The 13,926-nt window shown below is 36.3% G+C and overlaps 1 long non-coding RNA gene across 2 annotated transcripts in view; it reads left to right on the forward strand.

The window, feature by feature from the left end:
• Positions 1 to 13,415, forward strand: part of LOC122238402 — a 51,446-nt gene extending 38,031 nt beyond the window's left edge. For both annotated transcript variants that reach the window (XR_006217316.1, XR_006217317.1), the window contains 2 exons: positions 10,840 to 11,017; positions 12,853 to 13,415. This is a non-coding gene — a long non-coding RNA (uncharacterized LOC122238402). The remainder of the gene's footprint in view (positions 1 to 10,839; positions 11,018 to 12,852) is intronic.
• Positions 13,416 to 13,926: the final 511 nt, after the last annotated feature.

Consider the following 13,926-nt stretch of genomic DNA (forward strand, 5'->3'; position numbering starts at 1 on the left):
ATTTTTAAAAATATGTTCTCTTCTATTTTCCACTGCTTTTGTTCCTACTTTCAGAAAAAGGTCTTCAATGTTCTACATATATTAATTTTGTTATATTGCTGCTACCATATTTTTGACCTCTCTTATTCCATTTGTCCCTTTTTTTACAGTTACCTTTTTCTTTTTTAAGCAACTCTTCTATGATCCTTCTGTGGATAGTACAGAACTTGTTTATGTATCCATCTGTCCTGCATTGTTTCTGGAGTTTATTTCACAAGTTCTGTTTTTCTGATTGTTTTCTCTTGGTCTCTGCCTGTCATGTAAGAGACTTTTCTCAAATGTCTTGATGACCCTTTATTTTTCTTTAACTTACAGAGTGAGGAACTAAGGGGCTAATTTGAATCTCTTAGACTTATTTACCATTAATTTCACTATAATCAGATATGAACTTAGCCATTTCATTGAGGGAAGCCCAATTATAAGAAACTGTAGATATTTTCTCTTGGGATAAAGAGATTCCAAAGAGAACTTTACAATCTCTTCCCTGGAGGAAGATGGATACAGAAACCCTGGTTTGTGGGAGTTGAAGATGGAAAGAATTTTGGTGGGAATGGGATTGTCTTATCATTCAACACATACACTTTCACTTACTCTTCAAGTTTTTAGTACAGTTACTCATCTCTCCCATCAGATGTGCTTTCTGTCCTTTAATCCAGAGCCTCTCTGGGTCACCTGCTTAGAGAATAAGCCTTCTGTTTTTATCTGGGATGCTGCATACTTGTGTGAGGTGGCAGAGGTAACCTGAGGAGTATAATGGCTCTTAGTACAAATTTTCAACAATATTTCCTGTTTTCGACTCCACTCTTCACCCCCAACCTTCATATGTATGTGGGGTCTTCAGTTGTTAAGAACGAGGAAAGGTCTGGGATAATAGTAATGCCTTTGTTACATGTTTTTATTATTTAAGAAAAGAATTGTTTACCAAATTGCTCTCCCCAGTATATCAGTTTGCTAGGGCTGCTGTAAAAACATACCATGAGCTGTGTGGCTTAAACAACAGATAATTGTTGCTTCAAAAGTTTTAGAATCTAGAAGTTTAAAATTGAAGTTTCAGCAGAGCTGGTTCCTTCTGAGGGTTGTAAGGAGGATCTTCCCCATGCCTCTCTCCTAGCTTCTGGTGACTTGCTGGCCATCTTTGGGTATCTGCTGGGAGGTTTTTTGTTTTTGTTTTTGGCTTGCAGATGCACTACCTCATCTCTCCCTTTATCTTCACATTGTGTTCTCCCTGTGTCTCTATCTCTGTGTCCAAATTTCTCGTATATAAGAACACTGTCCTATTGGATTAGGACTCTCTCTAATGATCTTAACTTGATTACGGCAAAGACCTTATTTCCAAATAAGGTCACATTCTGAAGCACTAGGGGTTATGATGTTAACATATAAACTGGAGGGTTGGAGAGGAGAGGAGACACAATTCAATCCATAACACCCATTATGATATCATGAGGAGAAAGAAGAAAGTCTGATGATCTTGATAAGGAATGGGGAGTAGACTAGGCCTAGAAGCTTCCTGTGAAATTTGGTTTAACTAAAGCACTTCAGTGAGAGAATCCAGCTCCCTAGGCCATAGAAGGTAGAAGCTTCATCAGGAATAAGGAGGTGAATAACCAAGAAATTGGAAAGGCTGATGTCTATTTCTAAATATGATGGGATTTTATATGGGTGGACCTACTGTTATGTATAATTTGCCTCTTATTTCTGATTCAACTGTTTTATTATTTCTTTTTTCCACAATTGGCTAAATTACATTGTCCTCTCCCCTGAAAGAAGCAGTCGAATTCTGTTTCTCACTGAGTGGAGAAAAAAAAAAAGACTCAGATGTTACTTAGTCCCTTCAACTACCTCCCGACTCCAGGGATAATAAGCAGTGTTCTTCAGCAAAGGAGCTATCGCACCTACTAAATTCCTAGTCCTAGACCTGTATCAGAGTAGAAGCATAGATTTCACCTTACAATTGTCATCCTATTCTTCCCTAAAGCAATCATTAGACTTAACAATTACCTTCCTTGGATGGACACGTAATAGTTTGTTATCATCCTGGTCCCAGTACAGAATCTATATTAACAGTAATAACCTACCTAGAACATTAGATTCTTCGTCACATCCAACTCTTAACTTCTTCCCTGTGTATTAAAGGGGCTCCATTATCTCTAACCTATATTTGAAATTTCCTTCCATAAGAATTCTGGTATTCATCCAAATGGTTCAACACTATATGCCTTTTTAAGTGTGGTAGATTAATAGTGCATATGGGCAAACAAAAAAATGCAAATAGTAATGGCAATAGTTTAAGATCATAGTTAAGTTAGTACTTTGAGATTAAATAAGTGAATTTTCAGGGAAGTAGTGAAGATGATTACCTGTGACTACTGATAAGGAATAAACTGAGTAAAAAAAGTAGCTGCACTTAATAGTAAGAGCTGAGAATTCCTTTAAGCCACATTATTCAAATTCATTTTATTTATGTTATGCCTTTCACTCCCACTCTAGATATCTTTTTTCCCTTTTTCAAACTCACAAATCTTAATCTATGAATCAACCATCTACTCCCCTGAGAAAAATAAAGCTATCCAACATGTCTTCTCTTTTCCCATTCCTTTGACCCTGAAACAGAAGTGGCATAGTGTGGTGATCTGGCTAGCTGGGAGGACTAAGGTCCAAGTCTTGAAACTTCATTTGCAAACAAGCACATTGGTTTTAATTATATCATATTGTTTTGGATTGATAAACACAAAATATCCTAAAGGTCATTAATTCACATTTTAAATAATATTAAGGCAAGTAAGTCCTCATTTTAAGATGATGATGATGATTGTGGTAAGTTCTGGAGGTATGTGAACAGGGCTAAAATGACTCTAATCCACCACTGACATTATCCTAATATTTCTGTAGTTTCCTCCTTTTTCATATTTATTTCTCTCTGCCAAAGAACTATGTCCTGTCTCCTTTTCAAAGTTGTGCTCTTAACATCCTAACCTATTTCTACCAACACTTTAACTCATGATTAACTCCTCTTTCATAGTTTAAATATATACCTTTATATACATTCTACCACTTCCTCTGGAAAATCTACAAATAATAGTCCTTTTTTTTTTTGGATATAACCAACATATTAGTTTCAGGTGTACCTATGACTTGGTATTAGAATAAATTGCAAAATTATCACCACAATAAATCTAGTTAATATTCATCACCATAGTTACAGTTTTTCTTCTTGTGAGAACTTTTAAGACCTACTCTCTTAACAACTTTCAAATATACAAGACAGTATTATTAACTATAGTCACCAGGCTGTTTCTTACCTTTCTACATTTCTATAAGGTCAAAGGCAGTTAGTGGAGTTGTCTGAGGGAGACTGAGAGACCAGGGTTCCATCTAATCTCCACCCATCACCACTATCCACAACGGAAGGGCTTTGACACATCTTGTATTTGAGGTTTCTAGTACAATTTTTCTGGAGAGGAATGCTCATTGCCAGAAAGAGTATTTAAGAAATCCCTGGCTTACAAATACGCTTATATTTTCCATATACCATACATTCTTCCCTATTTAACAAGATTTCCCCCATTAAGAACCAACCTTTAGCTTGCTTTCACCTCCAAATGATCTATAGCCATTATTGATCACTCTCTATTACTCTTCTTACTACCTTTTATTTTTCTTCTCTCTTCATCCTTTGTCTTCCTCTTGTTTTTCCTCCTCCTCTTCCTTTCTTTTTTTTAAACATTTTTTTTGTCTATTTCCTCCCACAAGAATATAAGCTCCATGAGTACAAGGATTTTGCTGTTTTTCTCACTACATATTACCTCATACCTAGAACAATAATTGGCAAAAAGTCAATACATACTTGCTGAAAATGACAAAATATTAGAAAAAAACAGAAAATGTAAATAAACAAAAAGAAAATAAATTTATTTTATAAGATCACAAATATTCTCACTATCCAAAGCTGATAGTTACTAACATTTTAGTGGGATCCCTTTCTTTGCAGATATATACCATATATTCTTCCAGAATCTCTACATCCTTTTGAGAAGACAGAAATATAAATTGTAATACAAAACGCTAAGTACTATGACTGAACCAAATGCTATGAAGCAGAAAAGGTAATTAGTTCTGCCTGGGAGTTAAGGAGCACAACAAAAGCTGAACTTAAAATATGAGTAGAACTTGCCAAATTTCCATGGGAAATTTTAAAGAAAACCCCAAACTCCTATTACCACACTATATAATTATTTTATTCTTATTACAATAGATAATACTAATTAGTTTACGGCCATTGTTCCAAAACAGGGCACATCAAAGATTAGTGTGCCCTTTTCTTTTTTCCTGTGAGATGTTTGCATGTTTGCACTAGGAAGGAAGACTAGTACATTCAAATTTCCCTAAGTTTCCATATTCCAGGTTCTTGAGGGCTAATCTCCCTCTATTGATTAGTTAAGGCATTTTTTAAAAATTTTACTTTCTGGGGGCGCCTGGGTGGCTCAATCAGTTAAATGTCTGACTGCGGCTCAGGTCATGATCTCACAGTTCATGAGTTCGAGCCCTGCATCGGGCTCTGTGCTGACAGCTTAGACCCGGGAGCCTGCTTCAAATTCTGTGTCTCCCTTTCTCTCTGCTCCTCTCCCACTCATGCTCTGTCTTTCTCTCCTTCAAAAATAAATAAAAACATTAAAAAATAAATAAATAAAAATAAAAATTTTACTTTCTGGTAAGAATTATCCCTCCAGGAGGATGTAAATAATTCCATCAGCTGCCAAAACTTCTGCCTTTTTAGCCCCTAAAAATAGAAAAGTAGGATACCTCTCCAGTTCCTGGAATTGAGAATTTGTAATTCTCTGCTACACTATATACACTGTATCCCATAACCCAAACATAAGCAAAACCAGATCTAGACCTAGGATTGTTCAGTTTCTTCCCCTCAGGGGAAGACCAAGAACATGGGAGTAATAGCAAAGTAATGTTTGGGAAACTATTTAATGAGAAATAAATGAACATTACAACTTTTTGACCAATTTCTGATCTTGAAGACATGAAATTATCATGCTGTTGAAATGAATCAAGATGATGTATGATCTGGACCACAGAGTAATGTCATCTCAAATTTTGAGTAGATTCAAAGACAAGTAATAATGTTGAGCAGGAAAGTCCAGGTAGAGCAAACGGATGGTCACTCAAGGCATACCCTGGGTTTTGAACAAATATAGATGGAAATAGGGATAATGGGCTTGCTTTAATACTGTGAAGACAGGCTGAAAATAATTTTACACAGCAAATATATGTAAATTAATGATTTTGGGAAAAACTTCTAGCTGAACTTCTAGAGAGTGTGTTGGCAGTCGATAAAATACATTGATTTTTGTTAATTAAGATGTATATATTATAATAAAAAATTATTATTGTGATTGAAGGGTCAAATTTCTTTGAAAAGGGCCAGATAGTAAATATTTAAGACTTTGAGAGCCATATGGTCTCTTTTGCAACTATTGAATTGGGCAGTTGTAAGATGAAAGCAGCCATAGACTACACATAAATCTAATAAAACTTTAGGGAATTTGAATTTTATATAATTTTACATGTCACAAAATATTTTTCCCCCAAACATTTAAAATGTTGGGGTTCCTGGGTGGCTGTTGGTTGAGTGTCCAACTTCAGCTCAGGTCATGATCTCAGTCCATGAGTTCAAGCCCCGCATCAGGCTCTGTGCTGATAGCTCAGAGCCTGGAGCCTGCTTCGGATTCTGCGTCTCCCTCTCTCTCTGTCCCTCCCCTGCTCATGCTCTGTCTCTCTCTGTCTCAAAAATAAGTTAAAAAAAAAAAAACATTTTAAAAATTTAAAAAATATTCTTGATGGAAAATTTGTCATTTGGCTGTTTGGGGAATCCTGATGTGGGTGACAAGAGGTAAGGCTACCTTGACAATATCCTTTCTGCTTTATTCTCAACTCCTTTCCTTTGGCCTTAAAAACGTTTTTTTCCTACCTATGGAACAAATATAAATGGAAAGCTTAGAAAATACAGGAAAATATAACTTATATGATACATCTGGCTGCTTAGCACTGTATGATTCAAAGGAGCTCTTTTGTAAAAACTAAGAGGGAAGGTTTTTTTTAAACTATAATAAAAGGTAAATCCTCAATCATGATGTCTTTTAGACAACTGTGACGTATCATCAGTTATCTCTTTAAAGGAATTCCGTCAATATATATCTTTTTCAAATTCTGGTGATTTTTTAGATTTTATTCCCTGTCAGTATGTAGTCCTTACCACAATATCACTCAAACAGCAGACTACAAATGGGGTCAGATGAATATATTCTATTTTAGTGCAGCATGAAGAGGCAGAGATGTCCCAGTTTAGTCAATCCCATTTTGGGTTTTGCAGGTCACACACCAGCCTTTCAGTTCATGAAGTTTCTCTCTATTTCTGGAATAAAAGCATCCCTTGCCTTTAGAGCACTTCAACCATGTCAACTCAGAGAGGAGAGAGCTGATGGGACTGAGTTCTCAGCTGGATGTTGTGAGCAGGATGGCAAGAAACTGACAAGATTAAGGATTCAAATGAAATAGCCCAATTAAGTAAGGCACAGCTGAAATGTGAAGACCAGTACCACTAGCAATATAGATGCAAAAAAAAAAAAAAAAAAAAAAAAAAGCATAACTGTGACCAATGTTACACAAGAAAGTGCATGGGGAAGGTATTTCAAATAAGGGGATTTCTAACTCTAATAGGAGGTTATAGACAACAGGATAGAGATGAGAGATAATAGAACCCTGCAATAGACATAATGCACTTCACTAATGAGATAGAGCACTGCAGTATTTAGGCCCACAGAACCTCTAAAGGGAATAAGAGGGAAGGAACTGCTTCTTTATGAGATTTTCTGATCATCTCAGAACAATATGATCATACTCTTTCAGTGTACTTCAACTACCCACAGTGTCTCTTTCTGTCTCTATGTCTCTCCCTCTGTCTCTTCCTCTCTCTCCTTTTCAGAAGCAACTGTTTGTCCTTTTAAATTAGAAAAAGTGAGTGAACAAGCCCAACTTAATAATACAGAGACCAGAGTGTGATAAATGACCCACAGAAAAATCCAGAAAGGCAGGGGTATTGAGCAAAGCCAGGAGTACCTGAAATATATAAATGAGTAAGGAATCCTATAAATCTGAACTCACAAAACTATAGCCAAGGGCTGCATTCAGTGTGCAGATATTTTGTCTATGGCCTGCATTTTGTTGACTTACACAATATTTAAAATTTACTTAAGTTAGTTACCAGTATTAACAAATCTGGAGATTTTTCATAAAAATACAATGTTCTGATTCACTTGGGGCTCTTCAGATCTAATCCTAGCTCTTCTAGCTGAATGATCTTAGGCAAGCTACCCTCTGTCTAAATACTCTTGTCTATAAAATGGAGGTGGAACCACAACTCACTTTACTGAGTTTTGGTGAGTATTAGGTGACAATGCCCTGAAAGTACTTGGAACACACCTGGCACCGTGTGACTATATAATACCTATTAGATATTAGTAGTAATAGTACTTGCTACTGTATTTGACAAACTGACCCTTGAAACCTTGAGGCAGCATCAAAAAGAACACAAGAAAAGGCATCAAGGCATATTTTTGTGAAACATAAACAATTGAGTTATACAGACTTCTAACATGATTATTTAAGAGAGCACTGAATGTGCTCAATGACATGAAAAATCCACATCAAAGTATCTTCCGGTTACAAAATTCTATGTAAATTGAAGTAATTGAACACAAGGCAGCAGAAATTTCCTCTTGTAAGTAACTTAAGATGCATGCTTCAAAATATGGCTGTCTTATTTAGGTGAGGATTTTTTTGTGTGGTTTGGTTTTGTTTTTGAGAGAGCAGTAGCAAAGGAGTGTCAGTGAGGGAGGGAGAAAGAGAATCTCAAGCAGGCTCCACACCCAGCACAAAGCCCAAGACAGGGCTCAATCTTGATCTCACCACCATGAGATCATGACCTCAGCTGAAATCAAGAGTCAGAGGCTTAACCGACTGAGCCACCCAGGTGCCCCATAAGTGAGTTCTGAAAGTAAATCATCTAAAGCAACATTACAGAGGCAAAAAGTCTTTTTCCCTCAAAACAAGTTTAGAAGGATAACTTCCAAACCTTACATAAAACTTCTAACAGACTTTTAAAAAATAAATTTCAAGGGGCACCTGGGTGGCTCAGTCAGTTAAGTGTTCAAGCCCCACGTCATGCTCTGTGCTCACAGCTCAGAGCCTGGAGTCTGCTTTGGATTCTGTGTCTCCCTCTCTCTCTGCCCCTCCACCACTCATGTTCTGTCTCTGTCTGTCTGTCTCTCTCACACGTGTGCTTAAAAATAAACATTAAAAATTTTTTAAAATAAATTTCAAAACAATATGCCACCATAAATTAATATTCTTTTAGTCATATTTTTATCTCAAATCTAAAGGGAAATAATATATATTTATATAGGCATTTATTTACATTTATGTACACATTTATATTTATATAGGCATTTAAATGTAAGAAAGCAAAATAGAAAAATGATATGTAAAAACCAAGTATAAGTAGGTTATGTACATATATTTTAAAATCTAGAAGAACTTTTAGATTGTTGAATATTCATTATTCTAGATAACAGTTAAAGGATTAATAACCTTAATACAGTTGACTTTTGAAAATGCAAGGCTTAGGACACTGACCCTCCACATAGTCAAAAATCCACATATAACTTTTGACTCACCCAAAATTTATCTACTAATAGCCTATTGTGGACTGAAAACCCTACTGGTAATATAGTTGTTTTAACACAAATTTTGTATGTTATCATGTGTATTATATAATGTATTCTTATAACAAACAAGTTACAGAAAAGAAAATGTTAAGAAAATTATAAGGAAGAGAAAATACATTTACAGTACTGTACTGTATTTATTGAAAGAAATCCATGTGTAAGTGGACCCGTGCAGCTCCATCCAGTTGTTCAAGGGGCAACTGTATGTAATGAGCATTTATAAATCCATAACAAAAGTCAAACATCATAAAATAAATTATTTAAGTACATACTCATTTTCTAAAAAAAATACAATAAGCAAAAACATTTTTGTCTCACTAGCAACTAAATAAATTATACCACTAATGAGATTATTATTCCACCTGCAAATTAGAAGAGTTTTTTTTTTTTTTAATTCAACAAGGGGTCTAGGAAAGGGACTCTCATCTATTATTCCCAATTTCTACAAATTATGGATGATACTATATGAATAGGTGTCAAAGGCCTTAAGAATATGTCTATTCCTTGATCCAAAATTCCGCTTCTAGTAATTTGCCCAAAGAAAAGAAGTTATCAAGTGGGACAAAATGGAAATTTTATCTCATGGCCATATTTTGGACACTACAACAGCAAGCAGCCTCATGTACACAGGACACTAAACTTATTCTCATGACAGATATATGCAATAATGATTACCTTCCTCTGACTCCATTACTTTAACCTTCTGGTGGCATGCTTTCAAACCTTTTAAATTGGGTTGGATCACTATCACAGCTTGAACATATTATTCCTAACACTTCATTTTCTTGAGTTCATTCCTAAATAGCACACAAAACATCCAGAAAACAACAGATGTGACCTACTACCAAGCTCATGATTCAAAAGAAAAGTCAAAAGACAATAACAAAATCCAGAGGTCAGGGGCGCCTGGGTGGCTCAGTCGGTTAAGCGTCCAACTTCGGCTCAGGTCATGATCTCACGGTCCGTGAGTTCGAGGCCCGCGTCGGGCTCTGTGCTGACGGCTCAGAGCCTGGAGCCTGTTTCAGATTCTGTGTCTCCCTCTCTCTCTGACCCTCCCCCGTTCATGCTCTGTCTCTCTCTGTCTCAAAAATAAATAAACATTAAAAAAAAAAAAATCCAGAGGTCACAGAAAAAAAAATATTAACCACATAGCAACTTTAAATGTCTGCATCACACAAAAAATTAATAAACTATTGAAGAGACAAATGAAAGATTGGGAAAATATATTTGTCACATATATGTCTAAAACCAAATATTCTTAATATTCAAAAAGATCTTACAGATCCATATAAAAGGTCAAATCTCCAATAAAAAATGGGCAAAAGACATTCACTGACTAGATACCACTCTCTAGATACCGATGTGTATCTCTATAAGATATACAATACAGTCAGAGTACGTCACTATCAAAAGCAAAACTGAAGAAAACACTGTTTGATACATGTAATTGATGAATTGGTAGTTTCTCCAAGTTGTTTCAAAATATGGTCATTATACCTAGTCAATTCAAGGACATATCCTTACCACTATTCAATTAAAAATAAATATAAATTTTAAATCTTTTCTGAAGAAATCAACCTTAACCATAGGTAAGCAAATGCAAATTAAAATTGTGAGACACTGCTGTCCACACTAGCAAAGACCAAGCTTCATAGACTTTTGTGTTAACAATAGTGCATTGACACAGCACTGATGCTGTACAAGTTAATACCTTATCTGGGGAGGTCAAGTCAAAAGATTTATTACTATTTATTATGAACACATGCTTTTATTCAGCAATTCCACCTCTGGGAATTGATCAACAAATATATGTATACATGTACATGAAGATGCAATAATTCATTGCAACGTTGTACTAGCAAAAGACTAGAAACAATATAAATATTCATTAGCAACAGACTGTTTCGATAAATAATACATCTATACAATAGTAGATTATGAATTATTTAAAAAGAAAAGGTAAGTGTATGCTCATATAGAATGATCTCAATTGTCACCGTGACAGCAGGCAACATGATTAGAACCTGAGGTGATCAGAAGAAAAGCTGACCCGACTAAGGCAATGTGACTAGAAGCCGACCTGGCTGAGAAGACCACCTAACTCAAGGACTGCAGAACGCGGCATTAGAGCTAGAGGTCTAAGAACGAAAATAGTGCACATGACTACAAATTCTCCTGATGAGGTAAGAGAAAAGTGAAACTATATTAGGATTCGCTGCCACCGAACTTTTGAGAGCATCATTATGGGTGACTCTCTATTCCTAGAACAGAAACAGTACATTCATATAGCAATCCTTAAATTATTAATGATTATCCAGCAATACTGCCCTTGATTTCCAGAGCAAGGAACCTTTGACCTGGACATTTGGGAATGAATAGGTAAAACACTAAAGGCACGCCATACAGAAGGCACCAATGTTCTGCCTGAGGTTATACTTACACAGTCTATTGTCCGTTAGGCCATTCCCTTCCCCCACCCCCCAGCCCCCAATGCAGATGATGTTTATAAAGATATAGACCCAGTCAAAGTAATCAAAAAACTTTCCAAGGAACCTATGCCTCCTTATTGTCAGCCAGCCCCTTCGGCACCCCTACATCCAGAGAACAGACTGGCCCCTTTGTGATTGGGAAAAATCTAATATTTTAAAGGAACAAAAGATTCCCTCCAAAGACATCCTTACCCCATGCAACAACCTATTAAGAATGCTCTGCGGTGTTTACAGACACCTCAGGGAAAACTCACAATGCTTCTTGCCTTTGGAAAATTGGGAACATATATTATATAATGGACTGGCTCTACCCAACATTTAGAACTGCAAGCCATATTATTAGCTATAGAAACCTTTTCCCAACCCTTAAACATGGTCTCCTAGATGCCAAGGAGCAAAGATCACCCACTTTAGAATTCCCCACCAGGTAAAAATTAACCATGGGGAACAAATGGTCTTAGGTGGTCCCAAACATAAGTTTGTTGGCTTGAAATAGACCCATTTATCAAAGGTCAAATAAGCTCATGTTATGACTTAAAGTAATGGTTAACTCTGTCTCTTAGTTTACATGAGTAATTGTTAAGATAGCTTTCAAAGGCTTTAGCAACCTAAAAAGCTTTGCTTGCATGATAAATTGAGATTGAATTCATCGGACATCTAGCCTTTTCTAAATGGGATGGGATGCTAATACATTGATTACTAAACAAGGCTTATCTGCTTTTGGCTTCTTAGTGCAGAGAAACTAAGAATATTTGGGTCTGATGTTTTTTGTTGTTTTTTTTTTTTAACAAATTTCCCGTGATTTAAATTGTAAATGAAGTCTTTTTGACCAATTAGGCTTCTTTGGTATGTTATGTTACTCTGGAAGCATTGTCCAATATATAATAAGCCTTAGGTTACATTTGAGTAAATGCTTTAACTATTCTAGGGATTATATGCAAATCCTAGTTTTAATATTTTTTGGTATAAGGTCATCTATCACCTGAAATTCTGATTATTGAAGTGTTATATGCCACAGAAATAAGTGAATTTCCTTGTCAATTAGATCTTTTAATCATGAGTCATTTTGTCATAGTTTTGTGACTCTTCTTGGGCTGCTATGACTTCCAGTACACAGATGATTTTCTACTCATGGAGGCTCCATTTCCCCTGAATTGTATTTCCCTTTTGTAACTCCCCTATACCTTCCCCATATACTGAGCACTGTTGACCCATAGGTAGGGACATCTCTATGCCCCTATTGAGCAGAAAGAAGTTCCAGAAGAGAAGATGCTCCACCCTCAACAACCTTAAAGATTTTAGGGGCCAAAATTGTTCAGGGGGGAATGATATGGGAAATAAAGACAGAAGGAAATGGCAGATAAATTTCCTTATAAACCACAAGGCCAAGCAATTGTAGAATGAGGACATAATAAACTTAAAAATATGTTTAAAAAAGGGAGGGGGGATTACCCACGGTTGTGTACAATCTCAACTTCTCCTTGATCGTGCTATGACCACTTTTAAATTTTTAAATCTTGACCCTCAAGGACTAATAACAGCTGAGGTACATTCTTCTAAATGTAGAAGATTCAAACTTCTCACCTGGGATCGAGGATATGTTGTGTTCTTTCGGATTCCCGACCTCTGTGGATTCCCTCTTGGTTGGTGAAGCTGTGTCATGGCATGGTGGAGACCCCCTGAAACTCTTCCAATCAACCAGGACTTCCAGAGAATGACTCTGAATGAGTGACCACCACTCCCATTTTTCAAGATGGTAGAAGCCTCTTCATTGACTCCTTATCCTGAAGCCACTCCACAAACAATCCCCCTCCAAACTACCTGACAGCAAAAGAAGAATCAGAAGCTCATCATGATGGTCCTCACATGTAAACTTTAAGAAGATGAAGAAAAACAAAAAAGGGGGAACTGTAGAGAAATAGGTTCTACTATCTAAATGGATTAGAAAAAAAGCTTAGGGTGGAAAGCTGCCACCACAGGGCAAAAACCCCCAAGGTTAGCTGGGAGATGTTGTAATGGGATCATGAGTAACTTGTTATATCACCTGTAGGGAATTACTTTCCATCTGGCACCAATGTACCTTGATCACAAACTCCACTTGCCCCCCAGACCCTTTGCTTCTTACACACACATTGATTACTGTCTGATTGTTTTCTCCACATTCATGTTCACGTGTGTAAGATCTTGTTTTCTTCATGTTCACCACGTGGGTAATATCTTGTGAGCTCAATAAATACAGAGATGAAATGCCTGTTTTGGGGCTCTTGTCTCCTCCCAGATGTTACCCTCTTTCATATTCAATTCTGTGTTCACTCTTGCTGGACAAGACAGAACTCCAGACTCCTGGTCTGTGACACTCAATGATCTACTATTATTATTTTAAAAAGAAGTACAGAAACATGTACACAGTTTGCTTCCATTTGTTGTGTAAAGCACATGTGCTTTGCTTTTATCTGCGTTAACTGTCTCTAGAAGGATTTACAAGAAACTTGTGCTAGTGATAGCAGTAGCTAAGTTTTACAGATCACTTATAATGGTGCAGGCGTTGTTCTAAATGGTTTACTTCTATTATTTGATCATCAAAACAATTCTATATGTTAGAT

Source organism: Panthera tigris, chromosome B2 (assembly GCF_018350195.1).
Source record: "Panthera tigris isolate Pti1 chromosome B2, P.tigris_Pti1_mat1.1, whole genome shotgun sequence".
Lineage (NCBI taxonomy): Eukaryota > Metazoa > Chordata > Mammalia > Carnivora > Felidae > Panthera > Panthera tigris.